The sequence below is a fragment of the Neodiprion pinetum genome, chromosome 5 (assembly GCF_021155775.2).
Source record: "Neodiprion pinetum isolate iyNeoPine1 chromosome 5, iyNeoPine1.2, whole genome shotgun sequence".
NCBI classification, from domain to species: Eukaryota; Metazoa; Arthropoda; class Insecta; order Hymenoptera; family Diprionidae; genus Neodiprion; species Neodiprion pinetum.
The window spans coordinates 17,248,440-17,262,376 of NC_060236.1; the positions used below are offsets into that span (position 1 = coordinate 17,248,440).

At 45.0% G+C, this 13,937-nt stretch overlaps 1 protein-coding gene across 1 annotated transcript in view; it reads right to left on the reverse strand.

Moving 5' to 3' along the window:
• Positions 1 to 13,937, reverse strand: part of LOC138190951 (UPF0489 protein C5orf22 homolog) — a 243,378-nt gene that overhangs the window by 9,963 nt on the left and 219,478 nt on the right. The window lies entirely within an intron of this gene.

Below are 13,937 nucleotides of genomic sequence, written 5' to 3' on the forward strand. Positions count from 1 at the left end.
GCGGAGAAGCAGGAAACGGGTCTGCGAGAAGGGTGCGGAGCATCAAGTATCGAGTGTCGAGTCTTGAGTGTTCGGTGTGGAGAGCGTAACGGCGGCGGAACACGGAGGGAGAATATGCTTGACGTTAATTTCTACGATAAAGGAATTATTGATTTTTACTTAAGACTCAGTCAAGGGTGAGAGCGAGCCGCGCTTCTTTAAAGTGGAGATACACTAATGAGAGAGCTTTAATGCCCGGATTTTACAACCCCGACACACCCGTGTCGTTATCCTGCGTGCCACCCTGATGATTTTGGTCGGCAACTTTCGGCAAGTTCGATTTCTCTTCAAAACAGTTCACGATTTCGAGGGTTAAATGCGTGCGGTAATGCATCGCGCGGATTACCCACCCGGAAATTAAAATTACAACAACTGAAGGACGTTCAAAACAGTCACCCAATAAGGTTCTTCGCTCCAAGTCACATGTTCGAAGTTCTTTTCTGAAAAAACGAGACTTTTAAAAATATCGTGCAAGGGTGAATGAAAAACCGTGTAATCTTCAATCTGGTTTACTCGTTGAGAGAATGGTTGAGACTGAGAATGCTTTATGCCGATGAACGACTTGAAAGTTGAAAATCTTGCCCGAGACCGAAATAGTTGAAGAACTTGAGACGGGTTTTTAATCGTTACTGTCTTTGAAGTTTTCTCTGCAGGACTAGGATTTCCAGCGACCTCACGTAAGGCAGAATGACTGAAAAATACTTTAAAACTTCGCGTTGAAACTTAGGCTCACAGCACAGAATACACGGACAGATCATGAACGAACACCATGTAATAACATCTGTTTAAACCGATGAACTGTATGCTTAGGTGCATTTGGTTAACCATGAAGCACATAAATTTCTACAAAGTGCCATGACTTTCACAAAATTACGACGAATGCGGATCTTCGTGTCGCATATTTTAATCGGAGTATCTATGACTGCGTATCAATTCACCATTATTTGAGAATTTGCAAATTTGTCGAGCTCATGGAAATACCCCGTAGTCTTTTCAACTCCGTCTTCAGGGAAGGAGATTTTTCCTCCCTAAGGCGACTAATCCGTCACCATATAACCGTAAAAGTCTATATACACGACACGTGTCATCCTCGTCTCAGACTTAAGGATTTGCGCGAGAGAGCGTGCAGGAATATAAGGGCACGAAAAGAAGCTTCGAAGAGAAATTCAAAGTAATGGGGAAAACTCCGGAGCGTTAGAGCAGTTCAATATCGTTTCTCTTTTCTCGCTCTCTTATACCACGTCTCGCTTTTTCTCCGAGTTCAGCTCTGCTCGCTACTCGGCGGATACGCAATAGGACCAGACGATTTCCAGAAGAAAATGAAAACTTCACAGCGTACCCGTTGCAAATTGCCAAAAGATGCTCATCGTGCTTTTCCGGTAGTCAAGCAGCCGGCAATCAACAAAATGAACCACAAGTTTCACCATTTCAAAGACCACGCCGTGAACATGATGGTGCAATTAGAATTTAACGAAATTAACCGGGATTCACTACTAAAGAATCATTTTGGTGGCTAATTCGAAGATTCAACATCAGGTAATGTTACGTTAACTTCACGTTGTATTAAATTGACATCATATATGGCTATTATTATCAAATAGTGTTAGATTGCCATCAGGTAACGTTAAGTTGACATTGGATAACGATAGATTGACATTGTGTAGGTTTGGATTGACATCAAACAAAATAGACTGCTAGCAGGTGGTGTTATGTTGTCATCGGAAAATAATTGGAGGATATCAGTAAATGGAGAGTTTGTATCAAATACTATTAGATTGATGTCAAGTAGTTTTTTGTTGACGTTAAATAAGTTGGACTGAAATCGGTTGGTGTTAAATTAGCATCGGATACTTTTGAATTGACATCGGGTGGTTTTGGATTCACATCAAAACCGTTAATCTGACATTAGGTGGCATCAGATTGACATTAGATAACTTTGAATTTGAATCGGGTTTGTTTTTTTTTTTTTTTACAATGTGAAAGGTGAACTATCTTCCTACCCCAAACAGTCAACGTTATAGAAATAATGACAAATATAGCTTGCATTAGTTTCAAGGCTACGGTACCTTGACCCTTTCTTCATATCAGTCCCACGAATACCCGTTAGTTTGAGTCTGACCAAGGGCTACGTGTATTTGCAAGAGGGATTAATTCCCACGAGTAAAACACGCGATCGGAAACGTTTGATGGGGTGGAGGAAGAAGGTAGAGATAAATGCTGCGGTAGAGTCTCGCTGTGATTGGAATTAATCGAATGTCAGGAGGCATAAAACGAGTAAGATTGCTCAGTCTCGTTGTAGCCTACTGATGAATTTCAGCGGTATTAGATCAAAGCGAGTTGCATGTGATCAATTGAGTATCTGGTGAGATTGATAGAGGGTGCTGGGATTTACTGCAGAGCAAGATTTGTTGATTCGAATTAGGAGTTCGAGTTGATTTTCGTTTTCAACTCTCGGGTTTTTAATGACGGGCGGCTTATCAGCCCACCGAATTTCGGCCCGGCTGTGCCAGCTGGTTGATGCAAACTGCTTCATCGAGGCAGTCATTACCCGCGCTGATTGACGGAAATCTTGTTAGCCGTTTCGTTTGAATAATCGTCCGCCACAATCGGGGATTTTCATGACTGGTTTGTCGCGTAATGGCGCGTACCGCCCCCGCCCTCCGCCTGGTACGTAGCACATCTTCCTGGCAGATCCTCGTTATAACAAATTCAATTTTATGTTAAATATTCCCGAACGGGAAGCCTCCATTGATCCGAAACTTAATTTATGATCTCCTCCCTTCAATATCTTACAAAGCTCCATACATTATGATCATTATTGTTATTACGCCCTCCATTTTCCATTCGCGTCTTTAATGCCCTGCAGGGTAGCAATCTTTATTTCTCTTCCTCTTCCGCTTCCCCGTCGCCTCGTCTTCCTCATCCTTCACCGTCCCTTCTTTCCTATCCTTACACGCTCCCCTAGGTTCCCCCTGCACTTTCACGTGGACGGCCATTAAGCGTCGATGATACGTGAAGGTACCCTCCAGTCTGGCAGGATCTGGAGATCCTCTCTTCGTTCCTTCCGTTCTTGCAGTCCCGGTAGCAGCGTCATCACTTTTTGCATTCAGGGGTGGGAGAATGGGCTAACGTCCCACCCATCGGAGCGAATGATTCCAGAACTTTCGAACTCTTCAAATCCACTAGTCGAGGTTTTACACATCTGGGCTTACAACGGTACCAACGATGAGGTTACCTCGGCAGGTGGAAATTACTCATAAATCGAGCTTAGTCCCCTACATATTCACGGTCTTGTTTCCCGTGTATTACATTGACTAGTACACCAAATTTAGACCAACTATTTAGAGTCGAAATTTCAAATTGGCTAATTTGGACAGGTTGAAGTGACATAGGATACGTTATGGTTTGGATATATTCGAGTCTTGTCATAAAAATTACACTCATATATAAGAATCTTCAGATTTTTAGGAATGTGGGTCTTACTTTACACGAAAAACACGTTGAAAAATCTAATCACGTTTTCGAATTGAACCTCTGTCTTGGAATTCTCAAAACTTTTTGCTGTCGGAAAATGGATAGCCTTATTTGTTTTTTGTATGAAGAAATCTGATCTTTCCGAATTCAAAATACATCTTAAGGTAACGGACTAAAAAATTCAATGTACTTATTTTTTATGTTATAAATGGAGAGCTTGGGGTATATCCTGAAATTCTAAGAGTTAGACGGAATTAGAATGATTATCGAATCGGTGTAAATATTTCCGAGAAATAGAATGTATTCAAAAGAAACGGAGATTCCTGTAATATTGAATTTTCATCGCACTCTCCTCTCACTCTGAAAATTTCAAGGTTTGCTCAAAAATTTCTATCTTTTCAGACGAAGAAATGAAAATGATTCTAGTTTTCATCTTTTGCATATACAGGACAAAAAATGTCGGAAAATGTGTTTACTCGGCATTTGCCGAGGATCTCATTCAAAATGGATTCCATATTCGGATTGATCTCACTTTCCTTACACAGAAACCACATCAGGCCTTATTACCTTCCGAGGACTGAAAGTATTGAAGATTCGAAGACAATTAATGTTTAGTTCAAAGCGTGATAAAATTGGTAAGTGCATTTCTCGAAAGCGGCAAGGTTTCGAGGTTCTAAAATTTGATGATTCCCATTTCTTAGTATGCACCACACATGTCGAAGTTGCAGCCAGTTCGATATTCTTAACCTTGAAAGCTGGCCAAAAGTTGGTGGATGGGCCCGTATAGACTCTGAGAAATCGAATAAAATGCCCCTCCTCCGAGCACCTCCGACCGTCTCCGAGCATCACGCAGCGGACCTGGAGGCGGCAGATCAATCTTCTACCCTGCTTCTTCCTCCACCCCGCTCGCGCCGCCTTCTTCGTATCCTCGTAACAGCCCTCTCGCCCAGGGATCCCTCACCGCGCGTACGAAGGTATGCGAGTGGGTAAGGGCAGAGTAGCGAGGGACCCCGCCGCGGAATCCTTCTTTGGATTTATTGACCGTAGATGCCATTATTTCAGGGCTTATTCCTAATTTCCCGTTTTGTATGGATAAGGAGGCTCAAGGAAATATGACGATCGGGGATGAGCCGTGGAGTGATTTTTCCAGGCGTGGAGAGCGCCTCGAGTCGAGTACCGGAATTCACGTTCTCCTTTTCCCATTTCTTCCGTTTCATTGAAATTAAACATCGCTTTCGTCCTTCCCCGTTCCGCCCGCTATACGATCCTTTGACTGAACCCCCTCGCGTCCAACACTTTGTCTCTCATCGTTTCAGCGATCAAAACTGGCAAAGGGAACGGCTTTTTATGTATAATCCGTGAATGCTGAACTGCGCGGGATGCATTTGTGTAAAAGGGACCACTCATACTTCACGTACCGATGTGTGAGTGTCCAAGTAACACAAGGTCGACTTATATTTGACTCATTGTAGACAGAAATGAAAAGGGCGCATTTGAAGCCAGTATCGAGTTGACTACATGACAACCGGACGTTTAAGAATGTCCCTTGGATTGTCGATTTATGGTCAACGACGTAAAAGTTTATTCGTTGTCGGGAAAAAAATAGTGAAGTGAAACTTTGTTATTTCGATAGTTGATAGACTTTATTCGTCCTGTTACATTCACTAGAGCGAGTTCTGTTTGATAAATTTTATTTTCACTGTAATTTGCATTCGACGTTTCAAGGATGATCGTGGACATAGGGTTGAAAAGCTTCGATTTTATGCTTATTGACGGTCACCAGGCGAATAGAGACCGTCAATTATTGGCTTCCTGGCAATTCTGAGTGTATTTTTCTTCTGTCGGCATCATACCGGCATTAACAAAGTGAAAGGATAAAGTCGATCTCGCGACAAGTGTGCTACCTGGGATGGCTGCGATGTTTTCTGAACGAAGCATCGCTCAGATAAAGAAGCCAATGAAGACCATCGGCGCCATTTTACTACTTCCAGCTCACGTGCTCGCAGAGCGTCTTGGGATTCCACGCACGATCAGATCAGGGTATATAGAATGAAGAGCGACGGTGCGTGTGTATCCACCCCGAAAGGCACCACCTGCCACCCGCGTTGCGCAGAAGTCTTTTCCTTCCGCCTGATCAACATCGATTCCAAGATGGCAGCGTGACCGGGTGTGGGCTCGCCTCATACGTATAACGCGAGGTCCCTTTCCCTTCTCCCTTTTTTCCACCAGCCCTCTGCCGCCCCCTCGCAGTATTTGGCTTGGAGAGATGTCCGGGGCCGATATCGGAATCGCATTAGGGAGCGGGGATCGTCGTGCACCCAGAGGCTCTGGTACACTTTCACCAAGAGGCAGAGGCCGCCACCCCTGCCAGCCAACGGAAATATTATCGCAGCCCCCATCCGCTGCTCGGGCCACGCCTGCCAGCATGCGATATGCCTCGCTGGAAAATGACATCCATTCGATTCAACCGAGAAATCGAATTGATATACCAGGCATCCGAGATCAGGAGCGAGGGATAAAGAAAAAAGAACGAACAGACTATTCCAGGTCTTCTTATTCCGTTCCGAAATAACGGCAAAAGGGATATGAAGACAGTACATGCGCTCATCGTCGACGACTGTGATCAGGTAGGTTGCATTCCGTTCCACCTGCGAAAGAACGTGACTTCGAAGCTTGTTGTCACGGTCTACAAGAAGAGAAGGATAATGGTCGGATTCATCCGGGCAAGAACTGTAACTACCTAACTTTCAACCAGTAACGTCGAAATTTCAAGTTGAACATCTACTCGGGGATGATTTATTGATAATGTATTTGAACACGCGACGAACTCGGCCGGTTTGTAATCTTTCTACGATATCCGAATAAGCCTGGGTAATAAAACGAATAAAAATAGAGGAAGAAATATGGGCTCCGACGAGATAAGTAAAAGTTTACGAGATTTATTCGATTCCTTTGATTGGGAGCTCTCCAGTACCTACTTACCTTCCTACCTACCCACCTACCTAGACCTACCTACGCGAACGACTCGCTTCTCGAAGGGGCTATTGACTTACCGTGCAGCCAACCCACCCAGCATAAGCTCAAAATCGGCTTACTTAGTGACCCAGCTTTAGTATTTTTAACCAATTATTTATCGGTCTCGTGATTTCTGGACTTGGAGCTGAAAAAGTCAGGAAAAACGTACCAGACAGCCTTTCAAAGTGGTTTAATTCTTTTGAAAATCTATCGTCAAGTTTTTTGATTAAGACAAAAGGTGATGACTTAATATTCTCGGAAAGAAAATTTCTGCTGAAGGTTCAGGTGAAAGGCTTCACTATTTGAAGAAATTTCTACTGGTCCACGTTGAGGTCCCATCAAAGTATCGTGAAATGAGTGAAATATAAACACACAAATGATGAACAAGGAGGAATCCGCAGAAATGTGTTTTGCAATTTTCCGATGTTCTTTATCGGTGATAGATTAGTTGATGCGGCTTCGAAGTCGGTCCCATAAGCATTATATCTACAGTGAATGAGAAGCAGTAGATGAAGAAAAAATTGGAAGAACCGAGGGGGAGGAAGCTAATTACCGAAGACGACCCTTGAGCGTAAATTCGGTCACTGTGCCACGGCGGAATACGGCGAGGGTTCAATGCCTCCTGACCTTGGCCTCCACTCAGCTAGCCTGGGGCTGGCGAGGTAATTAAATGCGGATGGGGTTGCCTCGCTCGGAGCATCGGGTGAGGGTTAATTGCCGATGCAAGGAACATCGCCCCACGCCGAGCGTCTCCACCCCTCCAAGTCCTGTCCCTGAACCTTCCAAGGACCTTGGATAAGCTGCTCATCTCAAGGATCGTTTTCAGTTTTCAATGCAACCCCTTGAACCGCTCAATCTGTTGATTTATTAACACCCACTCAACTCCAAATCAACACCGCTAACCGAGTTCTAATTTACTGCACTCCGGCTGAAACACGACCAGAAAGTTACTCCGATACGGATGATATTCTGAGCTTCGACACGGCCTGAAAGCCAATGTCTTAGGTTGAATAAACTTACAACGAAACTATCCGAGTTGTACTTCAGCGATTTCTTTTATTTTGTGCTATGATGCAATGCAACAAAAAACATTGGACACGTATTTTTTTACCTGCTGATTCAGCCATTTAAGGAGTGGGAACTATCCTTGAAGTTTATCACCATGATTAGATTTGTTGGAAGTTTATTGCCGTGAATTTTTTTATTAAAACCAATTGGACGTTATCCACTAGCAACGGACGATCATATGCGTGAAATTTTCACCCTCAGGAGAAGCTTTCCATATTATGTAGTAGTAAGCTTTAAGGGTGGTTTTCATGCCTTGCACCGGACTAGCAGTCAAATACGTATCTAATGTTCTTTAGTGTACTTCAACGCATCGTGGGATGGTATAAATCGGTAAGGCACATCTCGGCTGCTTTCTTTGCTAGAACGATCGTTCGGTGATAAGACGACGCGTGGAGGTGCAGCAAAGTGTGGAAATAATTGGAAAACAAGTGAGAACGGAGGATTTTCGATTGAGGTATGATACCAGGGACTTCCACGTGAATGGTGATTGTTGAGAAATTAAGAGAGAGCGTAGAAAGATTACGAACCACTGTTCCGGAAGTACCCTAGTTACAAATTAGCATCCAGAGGGGAGATCGTCCCGCGGCGGGGTCGCTCTCTGGGTTATTAAATGATGCCGAGGCTGGGGTCAGGTCAGGTTAGGTCATGGCAGCGAGGAATAATGAGCGAGTAAAAGTTGAGCGAGAGTATTTTTTACCGAGAGTAAAATTACGCCGCAGCCGCCGCTGGCTCCGTTCTCTGTCGTAAGAAACGAGTTACCCCGACTCGTGTGCCCGGTAACGGGGACGGGTAAAATGGAATGGGGTGTTTCTGCGCCAGGGCTTGAGTCGGAGATGAGGTAAGCATACTAGGTTCACAGGGAGTTGCGTTTCATTCATTACCGTCGGTCACCATCAACGGAGGCTTACCGCTTTCCGGTTACCTTTTCCGCGGTCTGGGGATCAGCGATTCAATTGCTGCATCACTCCAATCACAGTTTACCTTTTTCGATGTAGTACCTCGATCAATTGAACAGTTTCAATCGCCACTGAGGAATCCGACCAACGAGACTTCCGCGTTTGATAAGTCGCCAGATCGATCGCTCGATCGATGATTTGACGGTGAAGTTGCTGCTGCTGTTGCCCCTGAGTCACGATCAGCTTTCGGAAAGGGGGCGACGACTTGCGATGCCAAAGACGGTTTATCGACGAGCTTCGGGAACCTTTATTACTCGGTGAGCTAAAGCCTTGTTAGCCTTATCGATTCACCGTATACACCACACTATGACCCGCTCTCTCGCTACCTTGGGGAGACTTCGCGAGGCTCTTTCACCCATAAGCTCACGAACCTCCAGGATAACGGCGCCTATACTGACGGCAGTTTTTACTCATTTTCCTTTCCTTCTTTACTTATTTTCTTCCTCCTCTCTCCTCCGTTGCGTTGTTATGTTATACCAACCTCCGCCGAAACTCCTTTCCGAGCCGCGTGGTGATTTAAGGGGTGAATAAACAGGCCAGAGAAAACCGTGATGCAGAGTATTTCTTTTTGCTCGCTAGAGCAGAGCAGCGCGGGTCTTGCGGGTGGCAAGGAAGACGCGGGTGGCTGCAGGGAGCTGTTTCGGGACAAGAGAGGGCATTCGGGACTCCGGCAAGGAACGCTGACGCCGCACACTTCTCCGTGAGCTAGTATCTGGGAAAGCGCTCTCGAAGCCCCAGCCGGGGTGGAAGTCGTCGTCATCCTCTTCCACCCCCGGCTCCTCCTCGTTCTCCCGCCGGCTCCGAGCACCGGCACAGAAAGAACGAATCGGGGAGGGGGGGCGGAAGGGACGCGGGCGGGATGTCGGTACGAAAAAAGAGTAAAGCACGGGGTGAAGAAGAACGCACTGGCGCGGCGTCGGGGCGGCGAGGGTGTAGCAAGGGAAGCCGACACACGAGCCGCCTGCCCGCTCGGCAGATCAATGCCGCACCCAGCCAGCCAGAGGCACCCAGCCAGCCAGCCCAACCCTTGCTTCACCCTTCTACCCGCACCTTGCCCGACGTATCCGCACCGGCAACCCCTTCCACGCCGTTCCTTTCCTTTATTTTCCGTCCGTTCCTTCTCTTTTCGTCCTCTTGCTAGCGTTTTTTTATCCACTATCTCCTTTCTTTGCAAACCAGCATCGACGAGAGAGAGAGAGAGAGAGAGAGAGAAATCCTTCGTAGGGCTCCTCTCTTCTCTGTAGCTTGCCCAGATAAAGCACGACTCCTTACGCCCGCAACGTCATGCCAATGTCCTCGCTGATGGAGAATGATAATAGGACCCCTTGTACTACCAGTCGCACCCTAAATTGGGTAGGAGCCCTGAGGTTCAACTTGATTGTCAGCGAGCTGGGTACACCCTGTGGGTACAATGTTCGCTGTAGAACTAACCTCTCTTATTCTTCTTCTTCGTATCGGTTTTAACTACGTCCTCTGTACGGGCACACCTGCCAATGTTCGTGATATTACGGATGAGTCTTGAATATGATTAACGACATGAGAAATTTAAGTAATAACACAAGTTGGACATGAACGTGGTGGTTAGACTTGTGGCAAAAGTTTTTTCACTTTCGTAATTACAGCTCGTTCTGCAGTCCGGTAGAATAAAAAGTTCGACGATGATCGGAAACTGTTATATCAGCAGATGCAAACTAAGATGCTCTTTTATGAAACTATGCTCACAATTAAGTTGGTGCCCGGTTGACCTTCTGAATCTTCAATTGCTTCCAGTTGTACTGTATTACCACAGGAAGAGCAGGATGGAGTCCCAGTTTGCAGCATCTTAGGATCTAGAGTGGCTGCTAATGTGGCAGAACTCAATCTGAGTTTCACAGTTGTATCTCGCAGTTTTTGGCCGAATTGACGAGTACAAAATTGCTTGGTCAATTCCTGGTTCAACAGATTCACTAATGCACTCAGGTTTGTTCTTCATCCTGCAACTGGACATGGACGCTGTGTTCTGGATGCCAATGTGTAGAATTTAAAACAATTTGTGTGGTCAATTCGCAAATTCAACATCAATTCAAACATCAATCAGATGCATTGACGTCAAACAGTGTAATATAGACATGAAATAGTGTTTGATTGGAATTAGTCTTAATTTCAATGTCATACAATGTGCGTTGATCCATAGAAGTCATCAGCACATTTTTCTTGCAGTGTCGACTGACCTGCACCATAAATGTGAAACAAATCATAAACCTGATGCAGAACGTGATGATCAGGCGTATATAAATTGAGAGTGAATTGCTTGTACGGTCAGAAGATTCACTCCACTTTTTTGTAGTCCGACTTTTTGAATAAATTCAACTTCTGTCTTTCTCTCTCACTCTCCCTCTCTCTCGCTCGCCATTCTTTCTTTCCGTTGGTTGGAAGCTCTCCTCAGACCCTTCCAACCCTAGCCTGCAAAAGCTCGTTGACTAAAGACGTCCGTACAAGCGAATCACTTCTTGCTTCTTCCACCTCTCGAGTTATACCTACCGCAAGAGCAGGTGAGAGCGACGCATTTCACAACTTTCGTCAAACTTTTTACCGTGTAATGCCCCAGTAATTGAGGGATCCCGGCGTGAAACTTTCGAGAACCGACGTCACTGAAGTGTTTTAAGTTTGTCGCAAAGCATTATGACGGGCCAAAGATGAAAGATACAAAGAGGAGAAACGTTTTATTTTAATTCTACCTCTCTTTCCGCCACTTTAATAAAGACGATCATTTTACATCCTCTGAAAAGAAGATTTTCCTGTTAGCCACTGGCAACGGTTTTTCGCGAGTAAAAGTATATCTATTGGATTGAAAATACGGGATCGATTTCTTCAAGAAACAGACAATTGCGCCATAGGTGCAGAAGAGGCTCCTGGATTTGAAATTGCGACGGTTGTCGAAGGAGGACCGCGGATCTGGAACGGTTCGCAAACGGCAACCTTATGTAAAGTTAACGAGCTGAGGAGGAAACTTTCATATGAATACGAAAGCAGGGCGTCGCTAGCAGCGCTGTATCCTCCGTTACCGTATTCATATTTGAGGGGAGCCGGCACCAGATTGGACCGCTCCGTTATTCCTAACCGTTGCAACGCACGCGTGTAGGAGGCTGCATCTCGTGCGGGAAAAAATAAATCCGGGCATGGCCATGCAGCAGCCAGCGCGAAGCTCTCTTAGCGAGATCCGAGTAGATGAGGTCCCCGAGTGGAAATTTGATAGGGGCCTCCATCAGGTCCTTTCCAAGCTGCAATCAGGCATATCTTATTAGGTCATGCTGGATCTGGCCCTCAACAGATGTAAGTTAGGCAAACTGTTGGGACGTGCCTGTTGGGCTTAATCAGGTGCAAGTTGGGCACATTCTGACAATTATAAGGCGTTTCTAATCCGAGCCTCATTGGGTGTCAGCTAGGCAAACTCTACTAGAATCGGGCCCAATCAGGTACAAGTCATGCACATGTTGTCAAGGTATGTCTAATGAAGCCTTCGCTAAGCCAAGCGAACTCTGCTACTACCTTCCTAAATTGGGCTTAATCAGGTGTAAGTCAGGCATATCCTACTACCTTATTTGGGTCTGATAAGGATAATATAGGGCATTCTCCATTATGGCGCAACTGATCCGACCCTAAAGGACCCTGACATGTTACCAGTACCGCGAGCAGCCAGCAGGTGCCGCGGGTGAACTCGGCATTCTCGCGGCAAAATATCACACGACGTGTATCTATCCAGGTCTCCAAAATCGAAAGTCATTTCACTTTGCGGTTAATTGTTTTTGTGGATATCTGCCTACGATTATCCGCTAGTCCTACTTCGCAGCCTTGTCCTCGCATTTGTATGAGAGTTAAATTTTTTTACGTGATTCCCAAGAATCTTGAATCTAGTAACTCGTTTTCCCAAGTCTGATCGAGCAGTAGTTAAGGGGGTACATGTAAGTATATGGCTGGAAAGTAAGTGAAATTTGGAAATTTGTATCTTGACGAAGAATTGTTTGATTCGATTAGGGTTCGTTTTCATAGAAAAGTATACGAATTGAGATTCACTTGCATATTGCCTTCAGTGAAGTCAATTGACAGGGAGCATTGTTATTGACAATAACGTCAATCATTTTGTTTGGGGACATGTTTCGTGATTTTCACGACCTCTGAAAAACTTATCAATCGATTCAGTAAAAATTTTCAGACAGTATTCTTGGACAGTTTATCCTTTTTTCTTTATAATCCAGAACGGAGAGATAAATTTTTACTTTCAGCTCATATCCCCTTGAGCTTTCTGTCGAGGAAGGAGGTTCCCCACGTTCGTCGCAATCACGTGCGGCCGCATGTTATACGTGCGCAAACGGTATTGACGCCCCCGAAGCGCAGGCGCCCTGGTTCCACACCCACCGGCAAATATCAGCCCCGCAAGCTCGTGTGTGTTTTTCATACTTTTTTCACCGCCCCCCGTTCGCGAGGCTTCTCCCGCCGCCGCGACGGCCGCACTTTTCTCCGAGTATACCAAGTTTTTCATCTCGCTTCGTATTTTTCATTTTTTCCCTTCACTTTTTCTTTTCTCCCCCTTTTTCCGCGAAGGGCTCTCGCTCCGGACGCCGCGCCGCTTCCAGGGTCGTAATATCACCTCCTCAACATCTCGAATACACTTTACTTTCCTACGCATATGTGTGTATGTAAGTATGTATGTAACCGAGGCACCGACAATACAGCCTCCTGACTTTGCGACGATTTCGCTTATGTCTTCAGCGCTTTCATACGCCTCAATGCGCACGACATGGCGCCGGTCCCAGCTACAAACGCGATAGCAGTATTTCATTGAAACCAGTCGGGGGTTTTTATATATTATATGTGCGGGGGTTCGGCGCACTGGGCGGAAGCTTTAAGCGCGGAAATTAGCACTACTTTTCTCGCGGATATTTCAGTTTCGAAACGGCGTCTAGCGAACGGGGAATATTTTTTCCGAAGAGATTATAGAATTTAGTTAATTCTTCATTTCGCGCCCAAATTTATTACGAATGTAAAAAATATCTCGAATCAAAACAACAACTTCCAAGAGGTGTGGAGTAGCTGCGAAAAATTAGATCTTGTTGAATCGGACAATAAATGTCACAGAGAATCATGTCGCGCACAAGCACTTGAATTTTTACTATTTTAAGTATAATTGAGAGACTTGAATACATTTTCCGTAGGTTATTATAATACAAAAATGGATAGTAAATGAAGATACACGTTGTCAAATCGACGTATTAAATTAAACAGGAAACATTATACGTATATCTGAATGATGCTGAGCCGTTCAATTACCAGCCTACGCAAATTAAAAAATTTGAAATTACGGTACGACAGATAATTTATTGAACTATCTGATGATCCACGCCCAGA